Below are 21,045 nucleotides of genomic sequence, written 5' to 3' on the forward strand. Positions count from 1 at the left end.
ATCTGCCTTGTCAGCAAGAAGCCAATCGCCTAGAAGTCGGTCATCAAGATGCCCAAAATCCAGAAGCTGGTGATCCAGAGGCCAGTCATCGAGAAGCTTGAGAGGGAGCAAGCAAGTTTCGTGAGTGACCTGGGACACGGTAAGGTCATGGTGGTTTGCTCGTCATTCAAGCATTTATATATGGAGAGGATTTGTAGCACCACAAGAACATGGAGTTCAACATAGGAATCTCCAATCAAGAATGTCCATCATTCCCTTCACCAGAAGCGGATCGTTGAATGTTGGAGGTGTAATCATGGGTCTATTCCTACAACCATGGAGTGATTGCAAACTCGCTCAATGATGGCTTTGCCTTGGATCTGCTGCCGCTTCCTTCAGCACTACCACCAGCCCCCGTGCCATGCCTTTGCGATGAAGTCTTCCTCCTCCTCAGTCTTCTAATTGACCTTGTACCTGTCTTCGACAAGCCAACCACGCTTCTCTCCGAAGCTCCGTACCTCGTCGTGTGGATGTTCGAGGATGGTATGGCCCGACTTGGTGCCTCCCGTATAAAAAACCCCAACCTTGAGCCTTTTGAATTATGTTAGACGATGCGTGCGTTTGATGACTGACTGGGCCGCACTTACACGTAACCATTCGAACGAGCGAACTCTGTCGCGCTGGTTGCCACATCGAAAGCCTTGTCAGGATTGTATTCGACTTTGATGGCGCACTTCAAACGGATGGCGCACTTGGGCGTCTTCGCCGCCTTGCGAATCTTCAAGGACTTTAAAATGCTGGAAACTTTGCTAAGCATGCTAGAAGGGGCTTTGTGGACCCTCTCAAACACATTGTAAGGCTTCGGGTTCTCGCGCGTGGCTTTAAATGCGTATAAATGCTCGGGATTATTGCGTGTAGCCTCAAAGGCGCGACGAGGCTCTGGCGTCTTGCTCATCTTGGGACTCTTGTAGATCTTGTCAGCAACATCAATAGGACTTTGCGGCAGCATCAAGAGGCGCGAGGTGTTATAAGCAGAGTAAAGAGTAGTAAGTTCCAAGTATCGTGTAATTAAATAGGGGTCTATAGGCTATATATATAGGGTGTAAATACTAAGGGATTATATGCTCTAGTATCCTCTTAGGGGTAACTTATAATAATTACCCTATTTTAGAAGCTATTATCCTAATAGCTACTCTATAATAGACCTTATAATAGACCTTAAATACTATACTCTTAAAACTATATAAAAGGTCCCTAATTATTAAGTTATTTTAGTATCTATACCTAGCACCTAAATTATATCCTCCTAGTAAGGCTATTATTATTACTCTACTAACTCTTATTTAGCTACTCTAGTATCTACTCTTTACCCTACTTCTACTAGTCCTACCCTTCTATTAGTTATACCTCTTCTAGCTATAGGTACTTCTAGGGGCAGCCTTAGCTATATTAAATTAGCATTAATATTAGTAGAGGTATAGTAGGCTCTATTAAGCCCCCTAGGGTAGTAGTTAGGGTATCTACTATAGTTATTAGTATAGGTTTATTTAGTTAATAGTAGTAGCCTTGCTTATAATAAGGCACTAGTAGTATAGCCCCTAGTAGAGGCTCTAGTATTATAGAGGGTTACTATTATTTATAGTATTAATTAAAAGGATTAATAAGGTTAGGTATATTAGCGCAGAGCTACTCCTTATAAATCTATAAATCCTTATTAATCCCCTAGCCTTACTAGTATATATAATAGTACTACTTCTTTAACTTATCCCTAGGCTACTTTATAAGCTTATAGTCTAATATATAGTTAATAAGCTACTTCTTATTACCCTTAGGCTTAATTAGGGGGTGAATTAGTAGTAGATAGTTATCTATAGGTAAGGATACTTTAATAGGCTTAAGGTAAGTAATAGAGATAATAGGGTAGATTTAAATATAGCTAGGAAGGTCTAATTTAAAAGCTACCTTACTAATATACTATAGGACCTATAGGGGACTAATTTTAATAGGGTTAAATATTATAGTAGTAGGGAGGTAATAGCTCTAACTATTAATACCTTAAGTAAGCTTCAGGTATATCTAATCTATATTAGTAGGTAAGAGGGAGTACTTTTTATTATATTAGATAATTATATATATCCGCGCGAGTTCTATAGCTTTAGTAGTATTATTTTAAATCTCCTAATAGTCTAGTTAGAACTCCTCTGCCTCTAATAGTATATCTAGGATATTTACTAAGTCTATACTATTATTAGTATAGAGGCTATATAGTATCTTAAAGGGTAAGTAGCCTATAGTAGTACTAGGCTAAATATTAAGGGAGAATTTAATATCTAGTAGTAACTTATCCTATTCTACCTATATAAGCTATTTGCTCGCGATAACTATTTATAGGGTAATTTTAATAGTCTAATTAGTCTATTTACTCTACCTATTAGCCTAGGTATAATAGGCTATTATAAATACTAGCTGTATCTTTATTTACTTAAATAATAAGCTCTAGAAGGTAGAGAGCAATTAGCTATTATAATCTAATATTAGAACTTATAGAAGTCCCTAGTTACTTACTACTATATTATAGAAGATAACACTCTACTAAATAGTATCCTAGTCTTTATAACTAGCTATAAGCTTAACTACTTTACTAAACTTATCTATATAGGTAAGGAGTATATTAAAACTATTATTACTATATAGGAGAGATATAATAAAGTCTAAACTTATAGTAAATAAGAGAAGATTAGGGCACCTAATTAGTTTTAGTTTACTAAATAGGAGCTTATAGCCTAGTTTATATATTCTATAAGTAGAGTACCTATTAATATAGTTATATATATACTAGTATAGTCCTAGGATATAGAGGCTACTCTATAGTTATTCTAGTATATAGAACTTATTAGTATAAATATACTAGTTGTAAGCTATCTTAAATACCTTCTCTAGGTACTTAGTAGGTAAGTAGAGGTGCTTAATACTACTAGGCTCTATCTTAAATATAAGGCTGCTCTTAGGGTTAATATAGAACTACCTAGTTATAGCTATAGGCTTATTAGGGTTAAGTAACTTAATATATATGTTCTAATAGATTGTAACGCGCGTGGTTCTAATGAAAATCTATTTTAGGAAGAACTGAGCCGCGGATATACCTTGAATTAGACATAGGATTATAGAGCTTAGCAAGCTGGTTTTAATAGTGCAAGTCCTATCTTAATCTATGTATAGCTTAGCTTGCTACAGGCCATGCAAGTTTTAAAAAGCTAGGTAATTAGGGAAAGGGATATTTTTAGCAACCTAGCTACCTTCCTAGCTATCTCTATAGTAACTAGGGGTAATTTAGCCAAGCCTTACCCCTAGATACTAAAGATACTTTTTATAGTATCTACTTCTTCTAGAAGGTCTTAGGAATCTAGCAAGAGAACCTTCCTTATTAGAAAATAGCAGGGGTTATGGATCCCCCTGGTTCTTTATAATTACTAAGCACAAAATTTAGAGGCTAGAATTTTTAGACCCTAAGGATTCTAGAACTTCTTTTAGACTAAAAATAACCCTTCTAGTTCTTAAGATATTAGCTTCTAAAGTAACTATCTTAAGAGTTAGTATAGGTCCCCTATACTAATAGTCCTACTAGTAGCAGGGCTACTTAGGACCCTTATTTTAACTTTATTAGTTATTTTCTTATAGTTACTATTTCTACTAGGCTAGTTACTACTACTACTAAGTTAGTTAAGTAACTAAGCTATCTTTCTTTAATTAAAAGAGCTAGGAAAAGATAAGGTGCTACTCTACTTTAAAGCTACTAGTACTAGGTTAGTTAATATAGCTCTTATTCTTAGGATACTTAAGATTAAGAGTTATATAAGTTATAATAAGTCCCCTAAGTTAACTTAGTTAAGCCAGGAGAGTTAGTAGTAACTCTTTTCTTAGGAAAACCTAAGCTAGGAGAGTTAGTAGTAACTTCCTCCTAAGAGAACTTAGGATTAAGAGAGTTATTTTAGGACTATCTTAGTACTAAAGGAAAAGGTATATATAGGGGACTTTAGTCCTATCTAGTTTTACTCTTTAGTAGCAACTCTTCTTTTATAATCTATTATATTACTATCTTTACTCTATCTTTCTTAAAGATCTACCTCTCTACTTAGGACCAAGTATTATCTAGTAATAGTATAGTATATATATCTTAGTAAAATAACTAAGAGTATATAATATACTAGAACTAGTATAGAACCTAGTCTATTAAGTACCTACTAAAGGAGCATACTAGTTTAAGGTCTATATACCTACTTAAGCTAGTTTACTAGGAATACCTAAGGATATATAGCCCCTACTACTATAATTCCATCTTAGTTACTTTATTAAATAGGCAGAACCTATTAAATAAAGGGGACTAGGCTTAGGTATATAGTAGCATTATCTAGAGATTAAAATTATCTAAGAAGATTCCTTAGTTTATACTAGAGAATTAGATTATATAATAAGATACTAGAAGCACCTCTATAACTAAGCGGTCTTTGCTATTATACCTATTTATTAGGGATAGCCTAGGTGACACTATTATATAGATGCTACTAAGGTAAGAATTCTTTAGGAGGTTAACTTTAATCTCTTCCCTTATTATATTATTTATCTTAAGTAGGTTTAGCCTCTATAACCTTAAGATATTATCCCTAGCTATATTAGTAGCTGCCTCTATACTAGTATAGTAGAAATAAGCTATGTAAGCTATAGTCTATATATAGAAGAGAGTGTCTATATTAAGGTATTCCTTACTAGCCTAGTGCTATATTATTATTTAGCTGTTAAAGCTTATAAGAAATATTCTCTAGGAGGTAAGGTATTAGGATCTCTTACTCTTTATAGTACTATTATCTTTAATAGTTGCTATAATAGACTTATAGTTAGTAACTACCTTAAACTTAAGATCTATATACTAGGGAAGCTTATAGAGTACCTATATAAGCCTAGTAGTCTCTAACTTAGTAGGCTAATAGTAGTGCTCTACTAGAGTAAGGGTCTTAGATAGGAATAGGACTAGGTGCTTTATAGGTAGCTTATTAGGGTCTAATAGGTCTAATTAGTAGATAGTATAGTTAAAGCTATACTTATAACTCCTGTTAATATATAGTATAAAGCTATAGTTAAAATTAGGGAATATAAGTATAGGTAAGGAATAGAGGTAGTCTTATAAGGTATTAAAGGCCCCTTAATAATAGTCTAGTTATTTAGATATTAGGTAGTTATCTAGGTAAGTTTTTTCTATAAATTAGTATTACTTATACTCCTTTAGGGGAGTACCCTTAAGACCCTATATCTTAGCCTTCTAGAGAGGACTTAATATATTAGTAAAATAGTAGATAAACTTATAGTAGTAGCCTATAAAGTTAATTATATACTTAAGCTAGGCTACTATTACTAAGAAGGCTATATTATAAACTATCTAAACCTTCTCTTTAATAGTACTTAGACTAAGGCGGGATATATAGTATCCTAGTACTTAAATTAATAGGTAGGTAAAGTAGTATCTTAGTAGGGATAGTATAACTCTAGACTACTTAAGGATTATTAGGATCTTAGAGAGATAGTCTAGGTAGGCCTTAGAGTTTCTACTAAAGATAATAATATTATTAATATAGATAAGAATAAAGGCCTATAAGTAGTTAGTAAAAAGTTCTTCTATATAGTACTAAAAGAACCTAGGTAAGCTAGCTAATTCTATAGTTAATATTATAAATATCTCCTAACTATAGTAGGGGATAATAAAGGCTATCTTAGTGTTAAAGGGCAGGGCGCGCAGGCACCTAACTAACTAATAAGGCTAAAGGGGGCAGCAGTTAAAGCAGCCTACAAGGTATATAGCAAAGGTAATTATAGGTAGTAAGAATAATTAATTAGAAGAAGCATCCCCTCCTAGGGGTAGCTACCTAGGGGGTCTATATACTGCTTACCTATATAAGTAGGGGGTAGGCTTTAGTAAGTCTAGTAGAGTAGATCTACTAACACTACTACTACTAATAGTAGTAGATAGACTAAGGCTGCTATACTTACTGATATATTACCTAGGGTCTAACTTACTATCCCTTAGTAAGTAATAGGTATTAGTGCGACCTCCTAGTAAGTTAAGTATATAAAAAAGAAGAAAAGGAAAGAAGGAGGGAAGAGAAGAATAAAAGTAATTAACTAGTAGAACTCTCTTAAATACCCTTAACTATTATAAAGAACCTAGCTCTATCATCCATATAGGTAAAACTATTTAAAGAAAGACTCTAGGAAATATTAACTAACTAGTAAGGGTCCTTACTAGTTAAAACTACTTAGCTCTTAGTAATAAATCTTCTAACTCTATAGTAGCTAGCGCAGTAGTAGAGATAGGAGAGAGGTTAGAATCCTTATCTTTAATATCTTTAGGGATAATATTAGTATTAGGTAATAGAGTATATTAAACCTTAGGTATATAGCCTACTACTTCTATAACCTCCCTAAGTATACAATCCTTATAGTCCTTAATATAGGCCTTAAAAGTATTAGTTAACTCTAAGATCTTATCTAATTTATAGATAACAGTATAGTATTCCTAAGAAAGTAGGCCTTATAGTGCCTTTTAGAATAGGTTAAGAGTAGTTAGTAGTGTTTAGAGTAGATAAGGGCCCCTTATATCTATATAAGTTATCCTAGTAGTATCTACTAGTAGAGCTTTATACCTACTTATAGTAAAGATAAGTTCCTTAACTAAAATTATAGGGAGGATCATATTATACTTATTAACCTTTATATAGATAGTTTAGATAACTAGGGAGCTTAAGATATTATTACTATCCTTCCTATTCTCTAGCCTACTATAATAAAAAGAGTAATCTAGTACTATACTAATAGGAACTCCCATCTAGACTATCTTTAACTTTATTAGGTTTAGTTTACTTAGTATATAGAAGATATTAGGATGGTCCTTATCTAGGTTATAATTAGGTGCCTAGTTACTAATAATCTTATTAGTATGCTCTAAGTCTATAAAGTAGTTAAACATCTTAAATTTATTAATCTTTTTACTATATTTATTAATATAAGTCTTAATAGCGCGGGTCATAGGCTTCTTAGTACTAAGGATAGTTAACTTAGGATTAAGGCCTTAGTAGCTAATAGAGGTAAGGAATTAAGTATAGATTTAGTTATATTAGCCTTTAATAGCTTTCTTTACTACTCTAATAGTATAGAACATGCCCTCTTTACTATTCTATAAGGGAGTAGAGAACTATACTAACTAATACTCTCTAAGTTATATAAAGGCTACTAGCTAAAGGTAGGGGTAAAGAGCTACAGCTTACTAGAGGGTGCTATAGATAATGCTTATATATTTACTACCCTAGGGGTATAAGTAGTCAGCTCTATAGAGATTATTAATCTATAAGAAGGTTATATTAGTAAGTATATTAACCTAATGTTCTATATTACTATAGAGTATAATTCTAGACCCCTTTACCTAAAGGTTCTATAGGTCCTTAACTTACTTACTTATACTTACTATTAACTAATACTAGTACTAGAATAGATGCTTAATTATATTTTACTAGTAACTAAGAGAGTAATACTTAATTCCTAGAGCTATATATAGGAACTATCCTAGGTTCTCTCTCTAAAGCCTTTTCTAGTTAGTTATAGTACCCTTTATAAGGCTTAGTCTTATCTATAAGGTATCTACTTTAAGTTCTAAGGTAGGCACTCCTAATCTATAGCTAAGGAGATAGCCTATCTAGTAGATATAGAGTATATATAATATATCTAAGTTATATTCTATAAGGTAGGAGACTAGACTTAGAACTACTATCTACCTCTTAGGTATAATTATTCCCTTAAGCTTAGTAAAGATAGATTTAATTATATCTTATAGTCCCTTACCTAGGTTATTATATATGCAGGTAAACTTTAAAGGCTCTAGGCTAGATAGATACTATCTAGTATATATCTCTAGGGTGCAGCATTAGAGCTTATAGTAAAGTTTATTAGTAGTTACTACTATAACTAAGGCCTATAAATTATTAATACAAGAAATATTATATCCTTAAGCTAGACCTACTTCTTTAGCTAATAGGGTATAGGGTATTAGTAGGAATAACTCTTTAGTATCTAGCTTAATCTCCTTATACTTAGTATCTATAACTATAGAACTAGTAGTAAGCTAAGCGTGTTAAGGAGTCTTAGGTATTAAAGAACTAGTAGTAGGAGGAGGAGACTTCTAGGTATAAATAATAATAACTATAGATAGTAAGGCCCTAGTAGGGGTGCCTATAAGCTTATACTATAGCTCTAGAGAGATAACTAAGTTAAACCTCTAGTCTGTCCTAGGTATCTTAGGTCTATATATAGGGGTAGTAGGGCCTTCTTTAATACTCTTAACTATACTAGCTATAGCTCCTATAGCTAATAACTCTATAGTAGTAGTAGCTATAGTAGCTTAGGTCTAGTAATATTAAGATCTCTACTTAGGGGTCCTAATAACCTCTACTACCCTTTCTAATACCCTATTATCTATAACTTGCAGGCCTAGCTCTTTTAATCTTTCTATATTCTTAATAGGTTGCAGCCTTATATTATATAGGGCCACCTATTCTTTATTCTACCTATTCTTAAGTTCTTATCTAGCCGCGTGTAAGTTATACTAGCTAACTTATAAACCTTTAGGTAAGTCATTAGATATCTACTTACTAGTATACTATATCTATAAGTAGTTAAGGACTTAATTATAAAGAGTAGCTAGGATAGTTACCTCCTAGTAACTATTATTAGGGAACTACTAGAGAGCCTTAGCTATATTAGTAGTAGTAGCTATATACTTAGGCTATATATCTAGACCCTAGTAAAAATTAATATTCCTTTTAGTATTAGCAACACACGTGCCTATATTAATATAATATCTCTTTAACTATTCCTAGGTAGTAGTATTGCAAGTAGTACCTTTAGTAGACAGGGTGCTTAATATATCTTTATTAGTAGTAGTAATGTAAGCTAGGACTAATACTTAATTACCTAGAGTAGTATTATAATCCTTTATTATCTTAACTATTATATCTAGAGCCTTCTTCTTTTCTACACCTATCTAAGCAGTAATAAGCTCTATAAAACTATTATAGTTTACTTTGCTAGCAACAATAGAGTAAGCTATATAAGGAATATTAAGTTTAATATAGGATAGGTACTTATTGTAGGTTGTAAGGTTTATAGGCTATATAATAGAAAGAGGTTAAAAGAGGCTATAATACTTTAAGATTTCCTAGACTTTAGGAGCAAGTTCCTTAAAACTATAATCTAGGTATAGTAGATTATTAATAGTTAACTAGTAAGGGTCCTTACTAGTAGGGCATAGTAGTTAGACTTTAAATAAGACTAAGGCTAGAGGAGCGTAGAAGGTGGGGAAAGAGAGGAAAGGTCTAAAGATTAGTAATTATTTATAAGAGAGTAGGTTGCTTTAGGTTGTAATCTAGTTTATTAGTATTAAACCTTCTAGTCGCGCAGGGCAACTTAATGTGTAGGTGGGTTAGTTATAGACTATTATATTATAGTAGTAGGGTAAGCTAAACTAAGCTAAGTAGGAAGATAATAGCTATGCTTATAGGCTATAGAAGGGTAAGTATAAATAGAGGATCTTCTAAAGATAGGTTAGTAAAGGTAAGGTAAAAGTAAAAGAGTAAGAGGGTAGGAAAAATAGTCTAGCTAGCTAGTAGTTAATAGTAGGCTAATCTAGTATATCTAGTAAGTATAAAGAGCCTTAGCTTAGGTAATAGAAGGTATAAAGGAGGTTAGTTATAAGGAAAAGGTAAGGAAAAGGTAAGGGTATAGGTAAAGATATAGTGTTAAAGTGTTATTTACTAAGAGATAGGTAGTAGTAAAGGAGTAGAGGTTATATAAGGGTAGAAAGATCTTAAGTAGTTATAGCCTACTAATAACTTAGGCCGCGCGAACACTTAAAATAGGCCTAAATAGAGGCAGGTAACTGCCTTACTAATAGTAGGTGCCTTAAGATTTAGTAAATAGCTATCTAGTATATAGCTACTCTACCCTTAGAATTACTACTATAGGCGAACACGCTCTTTACTAGGGCTTATAATCTAACTTATTTACTAGTTTAGGTATAGCTTAGGAGCTATAAGGGCACAATTAAGCTCTTATTAGTAATAGTAGTAGGATTAGGAGCCTTTCTAATTACTTATATACTAGTAGTAGCTAATTATCCTGCTTAGGGTATTTAGGCTCTTTAACTAGTTATAGGTCTAGGACCTCCTTATCTTCTAAGCTATCTACTAGTTTATTATTATTATAGTATAGTGATGGCTCCTCCTAAGGGTGTAGAGTAGTAGCTAGCTATCTTTATAAGAAGAACTTCTTTAGTCTCCTCCTAGGGTAGGTTCCTTATAGTTAGGTACTATCTTTACTAGTTTCTACTAGCTTATAGGTCCTAAAGGTAGGTGATACTTCTACTACTTAGTAGGGGCCTTGCTACTAGAACTAGAGCTTTTTATTATATATAGTATCTAGGGCTAAGTTCTTAAGTAGTACTAAGTTATCTATACGAATCTTATTATTATTAGAGTATATTTAGTGCTTATTATTAAAGTATTCCTAGTCCTTAAGCCTTAGGCGTCGTGTGTATAGTTGTACCTTAGTAATCTACTTATCCTACTACTTGAATTATTATATCTAAAGAGTAAGTAGGTCTGCTATACTCTTAACCTTATCCTATAGTAGCACTTACTAGATTAGAATTTTTAGTTCTACTAGTAAAATTATATGTCTACTATAGACAAGCTCTACTAGTGTACAGCCTATAGTGTACTATATAGTTATATAGTCTACCTAGGTAATAGTAGGTAAGTAGAATGTCTATTTATAGCTAGAGCCTAAGGTTAGCTTAGAGATAGTATTAATAATAGGGCGGTGTCCTCTTTCTATAAAGCTATTAGCTATAGGGTAGTAGGTGCTAGTAATATGCTGCTTAATACTATAGAGTATCTATAGTAATTCTATTATATCCTTGTTCTTAGGGCCTCTATCCTAGGTGATTTTAATAGAGATTCTATACCTATAAAGGATGTCTTTATAGATAAACCAAGCTATTTTCTTTAAATTAGTAGTGTTTATAGCTTGGACCTTAACCTATCTAGTAGCTTTCTCTCTAGTAACTATACACTTAGTTTTATTTCTATTAGTAGTTATATGCGTTGTATTAACTGCCTATTCTATTATAAGGAAAGCTATATATAAGACTTTAAGGGCTTTATTAACTATCTTGCCTAATTATTACTAGTATTCTAGGCACGTTTTATACTAGTTTTTAATAAAATCCTACTAGTTGTACTAAAAGTAGAGCTAAGATACTTAAGTAAATTGTACTTCTTACTCTCTATAGCTATAGTTATTATGTAGCTCTTTTAGGATGTTAGTCTTTTATTTATTATTATCTATAACTTAGTAAAATAGGAGGTTTTTTATGGATCTCTAGAATAGTATTTTACTAAAGACTAGGTATTTAAGGGCGCGCTTCTTAAAATTCTTAAAGTCTAATTTAGAAAGATTAGAGCGTTGCAGAGTAGTAAGCTACTTAGCTATCTAGATATATTCTAGAGTATAGTAGGATTTGTTAAGTAGGGAATTAGAGGTATTATTAGTAGCTAACTAGTAAGGGTCCTTACTAGTAGGATTAGTAGGCTTAGTTTATACTAGGTAGATATATATATAATTAATTCCTAGCTTCTTATTAACCTAGTTATCTAGACTATACTACTTGCTTTTATCTGGGCCTTCTTCTCCTTTAGGATACCTAGATAGCGTGTTCGTAATTAGGTTCTTCTTACTAGGGACATAGTAGACTATAAAGTCTATTAGCTTAATCCAAGCTATCTATTAAGTAACAAGCATATTAGGAAGATTATTTAGGGCTATATTAAGCTACTAGACTCAAGTGCTACAGTCTGTTTCTATTGTAAATTAGGCTCTATATAGCTAGGCCTAGAATTTCTTAAGGATATAGACTAGAGCTCTACACTTACATTTTCTAGAGTTATACTTTCTTTCTATCGCACTCTAAGTACTACTTTTATAATAGGCAGGATAGCACTTTCCTTCTTTATCTAACTATAGCAGATAGCCTCTATAGCTAGTAAGGGATATATTAATTATAAGAATAATTTCGCCTGCTCCTTCTAAGTAGTCTAAAGAGACTAGTATAGGAGCTTAGGTTAGGGCTTGCTTAAGGGTATCTATAGCCTGTTACTATAGTTCTTCTTATAAAAATAGCACTAACTGCTTTAGGATATAAAATAAAGGTGCGGTGATTAATAAGAAGTCTTTTACCTATATATAGTAGTATATATACATGCCTAGGAAGCTTTAGATGTGCCTTTTATTTTTATATAGTAGCTAGTCTAAGATAATGCTAACCTTAGATACTCTTAGAGATCGGCTATTTATACTAATAATATAGCTAATAATGGTTGCTTCTAGGAACGCGAACTAATACTTCTTAGCTAAGACTATATAACTAGCAAGTTCTAGCTCTAGTAGTATAGAATTAATATTGTAGATATGTTCTAGTATAAAGTAATAGATGCCTAGTATCACCTCTTCCTTATTATATTATATCTTAGGCCTATAGATGCTAATATTATCTAAGTAGAGGTTAGTAATCTTGTTTAGCAGTAGGTATAGGATCTATTCTACTATCCTTTAAAACTAGCTAACTAAGTTAGTAGCTTCCTATAGTAAGGTGGTCTGTTATATAAGTCTAAATAGTATCTAGAATATTATATAGTTATAACTATTTAGGTACAGCCCAATTTAGTTATATCTAGATAGGAAGTTAAAAATAGAAACTATAATATAGCTACTAAATCTTTCTATATACTTATTAGTAGAGGGAGGGGAATGCGCGTCTTACTTTATTACTATATTAAGTTTATAGGTGTTGTTAAGTAATCTAAACTTATATAGTTTACTAGGTTTTATAATTAGAAAGGCTAAATTATAGTAGGTAGTATAGCTATACTCTAGTATTCCTTTATTAAATTGTTCCTTGTTAAGGGACTCTATAACCTTTATTATAGCCTAAGGGAGTTGTATGCTTCTTACTTACTAGGTATTATATAGTATAGTATAAATCTCTTATATAGGAATAACTCCTAGGTTAATATGTCCTATTTTCTTAAATACCTAGGCTAATATAGCTTCCTAATTAATTAAGACTAAGGTTAGAAGCTCCTTCTTAGCTTTAGTAACTTCTAGGCCTATTTATAGGGAGTCTTGTTACTTATTTATAAGGTAGGAACTCTTAGAGATTATTATAAATTATAGGACTAAACCTAACCTTACTATTACTAGATCTTATTTAAGTATTTCCTAGGCTTTTACCTAGGCTTTCTCTCTTTACTAAGGGTCCTACTCTAGGATGCTCTCCTCTACCCTATAGCTATCTACTAGTTAGACCTTATCTACCTTCTTTTTATACATACTATTTACCTAATATATTTAAGGTTCTACTAGTAAGGTATTACTAGTAGGGCTACCTAAGGCTACTATAGATAAAAGGTGTCACGTGCTATTCCTCTATCTATCTTTATTAGTTAGAAAAGGAAGGGAATAGGGTACTATTAGTAGTCTTATATCCTCTAGCTATTCCTTTTAGTTATTTTAAATATTACTTATATTATATATATAGATTATAGAGTAAAAGTCCAATTTACTATTTATTATTTTTATAGTTTCTATATAAAATAAATTAAATAGGTATAAAGGCCTAAATAAATTAAAGTCCTAAAATACCTATAAAAGAGTAATAGGTAGAATCTCCTTCCTAAGTAATAGAAGTAGAGATATTAAGAAGTAAATACTAGGAAAGTATGCTAGGCTCTATACTAGACTTTTAAAAAGTAGTTATTCTTAAAGCACTAGTTATCCTCCAATAAACTATCTTTAGGGTAGGTGATATAGAAATTAATAATATTTATATTATTAGGGGTTATAATAGATCCTCTAACTTTACTATTAGGGCGGCACTAGATAGTAAAGGATGTATATACTAGCTATAGGTTGCCTAGGATTATTAGCTAGGTTATATTATTAATAATATAGAAATTACCTAGGAAGATGTAACCCTTAATAGTAACTTCTAAGTTAGTAATCTATTCTTAGAAAGGCTTACTCTCTATTCTATTAGTAGTAATTATATAGTTAGTCTTTATTTTCCTAGGGATATTAAAAGTTATAAGGCCTACTACTTGTATAATATTATAATAGATTAAGTTAATCTAAGCTCTAGTATCTATTAAGGTATAGATGTTGCGCATCTTACCTAGGGAGATTAATAGGAAGGGCAAGTCTCTTTATATAAGGATTTTACTATTATAGCGCTCCTAATAGATAATATCCTAGGAGCTATATAATTAGGATATATTAGTAGTATAGCTAACCTAAAAACCCTTTTATTCCTTAAGTAGGATAAACTATAGTTACTTGATAGTTAGCTTATAACCCTTAGCCTCTAAGAGTTAATTTCCTAGGCAACTATTAAAGAAGGCATTAACTAATAGTTTAATAGATTTCTAGGTTCTAAGTAACAGGTAATATTTATTAAGGAATTTATATAGCTTATCTAGGTCTATCTTATTAATTATAACATCCGCTGTAGTGGGTCCCTACTAGTAAGGAGCTCTATTTATTATTCTAGTATCTTCTTAGGGCTTTATTACCTAAGGATCTTTATCTTTACCTAGGCTAGCTTCTTCAGGCTTCTATAAGTAGGGTATATTATCTATTTTAATATCTCTAAGGTTCTCTACTCTAGTATAATAACTAATATTTAGGTTAGGTATAAAGGTAGGATGCTCTATTTAGTACTAGTTAGGTAGTTATTTAGTAGTTAACTAGTAAGGATCCTTACTAGTAGGTAGTATTAAGACTACTTTTTCTCTAATTAGTATGTATTATTCCTTGTTTTCTTTAAATCCTACTAATAGGTCCTGCTGCTTCCTAGCTCTTAATACTTAGCTATTAGCAACCTTGTCTAGGTAGAAGGTTATTATAGAAGGGTAAGTAGGAGCTTAGCTAGTATATACCTTATAGGTATTAACTTACTAGAGTAATAGGCTAACTATCTTATAGCTATTAAGAGTGTAGAGGTCTCTATTAAAGTAGACTATATCTATATAGTTATTAGTATAGGAGAGGTTCCTAACCTAGGGTTAGGCTTAAATATTAATAGTACTAGATTAGATTCTATTAGGTCTTCCTAGCTCTATATTCTAGCTACTAACATTAATACTAGCTTTTCTTAATGTATTTTAAATTATAGTGTAGTGATACTTATCGCGCTAGGTTCTTAGAGGCTAAGTATTTAGGGATCCTTCCTTGCCTAGGTTAAAGTATTAACTATTATAGTAGATAAAGCCTTAGTTAATATAGTATTAAATTTTAGGACAATTATTAACATTATAGGGCTTACTATAGCTAAAGTATCTAGATAGTAGATTTAGATTATTATACTAGTAGGACTGCTAACTACTTAGGCTAAACTAAGGGTTAGGGCTGTACTACTATAGGCTAGGGTTATATTACTATAGACTAGGACTATATTACTATAGTCTAGGGCTAAAGGGTTATTGTTGCTAGGGTAGATACTATAGTCCTAGCCCTAGAGGAGGACCCTGCCTAGGGTATACTATATATACTTAATAATACTAAGGTCCTTGCTAGGGTATATACTAAGGGTTACTAGTAGTAAAATATATAGGAGTAGAGCTATTAGTAGTCGTAGTGTTAACTATAAGGCTAATATAATATAACAACTGTAACGCATTATGCTTAATATAGGTAAATACTAGGTTCTAAAGTAAGAAGCTCTAGACTTAGGCTAGGTTAGATATACTTATTTTTATAATCTTTTTATAAAGGTCCTCTATCTCCTAGTTAGTTGTTTAGGTTAATACTTATATTAGTAGAGGAGTACAATTAGTATTATAGACTACCCTTCCTAGTAAGAGCTTGTTAGCTAGATTAATAGGATAGAAATAATATTACTAGTTACTTTCTAGGTCTAGAATAATCTTACTACTTATTGTTTTAGGAATAAGGCTCTCTTAAATCTTAGCTATAGAAGACTTAGATATCTTCTACCTATTGTTAAAGTGTTCCTTTGTCTTTTTATATCTCTTTACTTTATTAAGATATGCTTAGATGGGTCCCTATTTCTATATTTCCTTAGTTTTAATATCTAATTTACAGGTTTTAATAATATTAAGGCATTATCTATCTAGGACGCCTCTTATAAAGATCTTATACGAAGTTACTTTAGTAATTAAATTATGCTCGCGCCTGATATATAATTCTTCCTTAAAGGCTTATATATACTACTAGAAGGTCTTATTATTGTCGCGCTTATTTTTGCCTTCTTTAGTAAGAGTATTTAGCTATTCTTAGGAGCTATACTCTCTTTTAAGGTTATTTTCTAAGTAAGTCTTAAGAAACTAGGTTTTTAAGGCTTCCTAATTACTAGTAGCTAGCTCTGGTTAGTTAGGTAATTTAGTAAAGTAGGTATTACTAATAAAATAGAGCTATAGTTCCTTGTATTTATATAGGTTAGATAAGCTATAATTAGTTATAAGGTGCTCTAAGTCTTATATCTAGTTATAGGTATAATACTACTAGAACATTAGGTATTGAGGTATACTATACTTTAGTAAGGGTGTAAATATTTACTTACCTAAGACCTTCTATAAACATTATACTTTATTAGTTAAACCAGGCGTCACTCTATTAGCTCTATTAGTATATAAGCTTAACTATTATATTAAACATAGTCTACATATTCTATATATTACCTTAAGTAGCCTGTTAAGTATAGTACCCTATAGGGGTACCAGTTATATTATTATCCTGTAAAGAGTCTAATATCCTAATAGTATTATTAGTTAGCTATCCTACCTCTTTATAGTTATTTTCTTTATTTCTGTTTTCTAGTAATTCCACATTATTATCTAGTAGAAGAGAGTCTAGGGAGAAGGTAGTATAATTAAGAGAAAAGGTAATATCTAGGAGATTACTACCTAGGTTACTAAAGTTAGGCTTATTAAGATAGTCTAGGCTGGTTTCAATTAAGGGATAAGGTTATTAGTGCTAGGGAGCTAATTTTTAAGCTACTTATAGGTGTAGTAGGCCGCGCTAGTTAAGGGAAGGTAAAATCTAACTATTAATATAGCTGTAGGGGCTAAATTATCCTTTTAGCTACTAGGAAGGTAGTATATAAGAAGGATATTCTTTTAATAGTAATAGGGGGAAGTTTAAATAAAAAGAGATATATAATTAGGTAAAGTAGTAGGTTTTAGCAATAAATTATTAAATGTGTAGGTTATTATTATTAGGGGTAGGAGGTGCTTAGTAAGTTAACTAGTAAGGGTCCTTACTAGTTAGGGTAAGATATATAAAAATAACTTAGGGAGACTAACAACTATGCTAATCTATAAGATAAAGGGAAGTGTATATTCTTATTACTCTAAGAAACACCTCTATCTTACTTACTAAAAGTAGAGTCCTCCCTTCTTAATCCTGCAACTGGGGCCTTTAGTTATTAAAGTGTAGGTTATAAAGCATATTCTTAAGATTACTTGCCCTCTCTAGTAAGGGAGAGGAGGGGGTTCTTATATTATTTAAGTATAGTTCTTACTTAATTATTAGTTAAGAGTTCTTAAGGTCTCGGCCTTATTATCCTTTAGTAATAAAATAAAAGTAGATAGGTGTTATAATAATATTCTATTTATACTATATTACTCTATAGGCACTTATCTAAACTAGTACTATTTATTCTATCCTTTCTAAGGTTTATTCCTTTTATATTAGGCTAGGCTGCTACCTTAGTAGTATTTATTATTTCTAGATTAGGTAGTTATCATTTAGGGACCTACTTACTATATAGGTTCCTAAAAGTTATCCTTTTTTACTACTAGTTCTCCTACTTACTTATAGGATTATATATTCCTTCTTTGTACTTAGCCTTTAGTCCTAGTCCTTGCTCTTTTCCCTGCTTACTAAGGGTCTATTAGTTATAAAGTTATAAAATATTTATAAGCCTAGTTTATTTTGGCACATAGGCTATATAGTATTAAGAGTAACCCTTATTAGTCTATAATTATATGTTCCTTTTAAGCAACTATTATAACTATTCTTTTCTATAATCAGCTGTAGCTCTTAACTATACTACTAGAGTTAGGAGTCTTTTTATTATCCATTTTATAGTAATCTATTACTACTCCTTTTTCTAATCCTATTAAATTAGTAAAATACTAAGTCCTTTTTCTTACTATCTTTATTTAACTAGAGGCTTTACAGGTTTAGCCTTAATATAGACACACTAGGAAGGCTCCCCTAATATACTATCTCCCTAGTATAGTTACTAAAATATATTAAAGGGCAGGGCGCGCAGGCACCTAACTAACTAATAAGGCTAAAGAGGGCAGCAGTTAAAGCAGCCTACAAGGTATATAGCAAAGGTAATTATAGGTAGTAAGAATAATTAATTAGAAGAAGTATCTCCTCCTAGGGGTAGCTACCTAGGGGGTCTATATACTACTTACCTATATAAGCAGGGGGTAGGCTTTAGTAAGTCTAGTAGGGCAGATCTACTAATACTACTACTACTAATAGTAGCAGACGGACCAAGGCCGCTGCGCTCGCTAATATTAGGTTAATTCTTCTTAATAAGGTCCTACTAGAAGAAGCTCTTAGTAAAGTTAATAGAGCTAAAGATTATACTACTACTAAATATAGAGAGGATTATAACCTACTTTAGAAGAGGCTATATATCTAGATAGAGAGCCTAGTTAATATAGTATAGATCTACTATAAACTATAGCTTATTACCGCGCTAGATCATAAAGGCTAGGGAGGATATAGAGTAGAGCTACCCTAAAAGTACTCTTTTAATCTTACTCTAGGCTACTAATAGCTTAAGGATCTTATCTATAGCTTTTATATCCTACTTAGAGTAACTATAAGGCTTCTATTTTAGATAGGAGAGGTTAATATTATTATAGAATAGAATAGATATCTTAATATTATTATTAAAGTATTCTAGCTTAGGATAGAAGAGAGTTCTTTACTATAGTAGTAGCTGCTATACCTACTTATAATAGTCTAGACCCTAGTTATTAGAGATGTTAGTGTTATTAATATTAAATAGATAGGAATTAATAGCAGAGTAGATATTAAAGAGAGTAGTTTTAGATAGCTACTAGGGCTCCTTATCTTTAGGAGGCTATAGAATATTATTAAGTAAGATAGGTATATTATTTACCTCTATAGACTATAGTAGGGCCACTATTTAAGCTTCTATAGTAATATATATATCTAGGGACTTAGTACTATTAATATTAGGCTTAATTAAGCTAATTGCCTAACTATAAATAAGGTGAATAGGGGAGTAACTAAAATTAGTAAAGTTAATATACTTCTTATTACTATTAGTTAGGTAGAAGGTAATAGTACTATATATTATATACTCTAGTATATATACAGTCTTCTCTATAACTAGGTAGCTATCTTTAAGGTATAGCTATAGCCTTATAGGAGGGTAAATTAGGACCTAGAGACTAGTATCTAGAGCTATAATAATATTATACTAGATATAGAGTATTTCCTATATATGCCTTAGTATTATTTATAAATATACTAGAACTAGGTAGCTGTTATAGTAAAGTACTAGTCCTATATATATATACTAAATAATATTAATACCCTCTATAGTAAGGATGTTGTTACTAAGTAGAATAGGGATAGGTAGCTATAGTATAATAAAGACCTTATATATAAAATGCAGCTAATAGTTGTTAGCTATAGGAAGAATAATAGGAAGTAAGATATAATAAGAGGCTTCTAGTAGGGTATTACTAATACTATTAATCTTTATACTAACTAGATAGAGGGTAAGCTTACTAAAATACTTCTTTTATATTAACTTATAGATAAGGGAGCTACTAGTACTAGTATTAGAGTAGAACTTAATATAGTAATAGGACTCCTTACTAATTAAGTACACTTATAGTAGATAATAAGATAAAACTAAAATCTCTATAACTAGACCTAAATTAGAAACGCTAAGGAATGTTTTAGGAGTATTTTAAGTAGATATTATAGTATTTTTAGTAGTAGGAGAGCTCTTATCTATTACTAAAGTAGATTCTAGAGAGGAATAGTCTAGAAAGGTAGATTAAATAGTAATAATAGGTAGAATAACTAAGACCTTAGGAATAAGAGAGGGGGGTAATTTAACTACTTATAGTAAGCTTATTAGTATATATATAGGAGTACTCTTACCTATAGGTAGTCCTATAGTTAATTTTTTATATTAAGAGGGTTCTTAGTAACTAAATAGAGCTACTTAGCTAGGTCCTCCTACTACCCTTTATTATCTAACTAGTAGTCTATAAAGAGAACCCCTATATAGTAGGCTTATATAGGGTACTTATTATTATAATATAACTATTTACTATAGTATTCATAGGCTTACTTTATATTATACCCCTCTAAATATAGCTTTAGAGTGACCCCTAGAGTAAATTAGACTCTAGATAGTTAACTTAAGCCTACTAAGGTTAGCTTAGGTATAGAGGTAGGAGCTATAGCTAGTAAGTAGGTAGACTAAGGCTAAGAAGAAGGTTATAGTATTATTAGAGGATATCTATTATTATATTACTAAGTATAGTACTCCTAAGCCTAAGTCTTATAGGTAAGAGTAAGAGCTATATACTCTACTTTATAGACCTTTATAGTAAACTCCTCCTTAGATATCCCTTACTAGACCTAGACTAAGTTTATAAGCAGCGGGTTAAGGCCCTGCTATATATATTAGATATACTTATATAGGTTATAGATATTAGCCTTATATAGTAAATGCTGCTTCTTCTATAGGTAGAGGTAGATATTCTTATTCTTATTAAATAAGTAGATGCAGGCCTTGGCTTTAGTCTTAGTAATAAGGGGGTTCTTATTAAAGTAAAACTAAAGTTAGTAGAACTACTTAGTAAGGCTACTTATTAAGAGCTA

This window comes from Phyllosticta capitalensis, assembly GCF_038381095.1.
Source record: "Phyllosticta capitalensis strain CBS 128856 chromosome Unknown BKA78scaffold_5, whole genome shotgun sequence".
Classification (NCBI taxonomy): Eukaryota; Fungi; Ascomycota; class Dothideomycetes; order Botryosphaeriales; family Phyllostictaceae; genus Phyllosticta; species Phyllosticta capitalensis.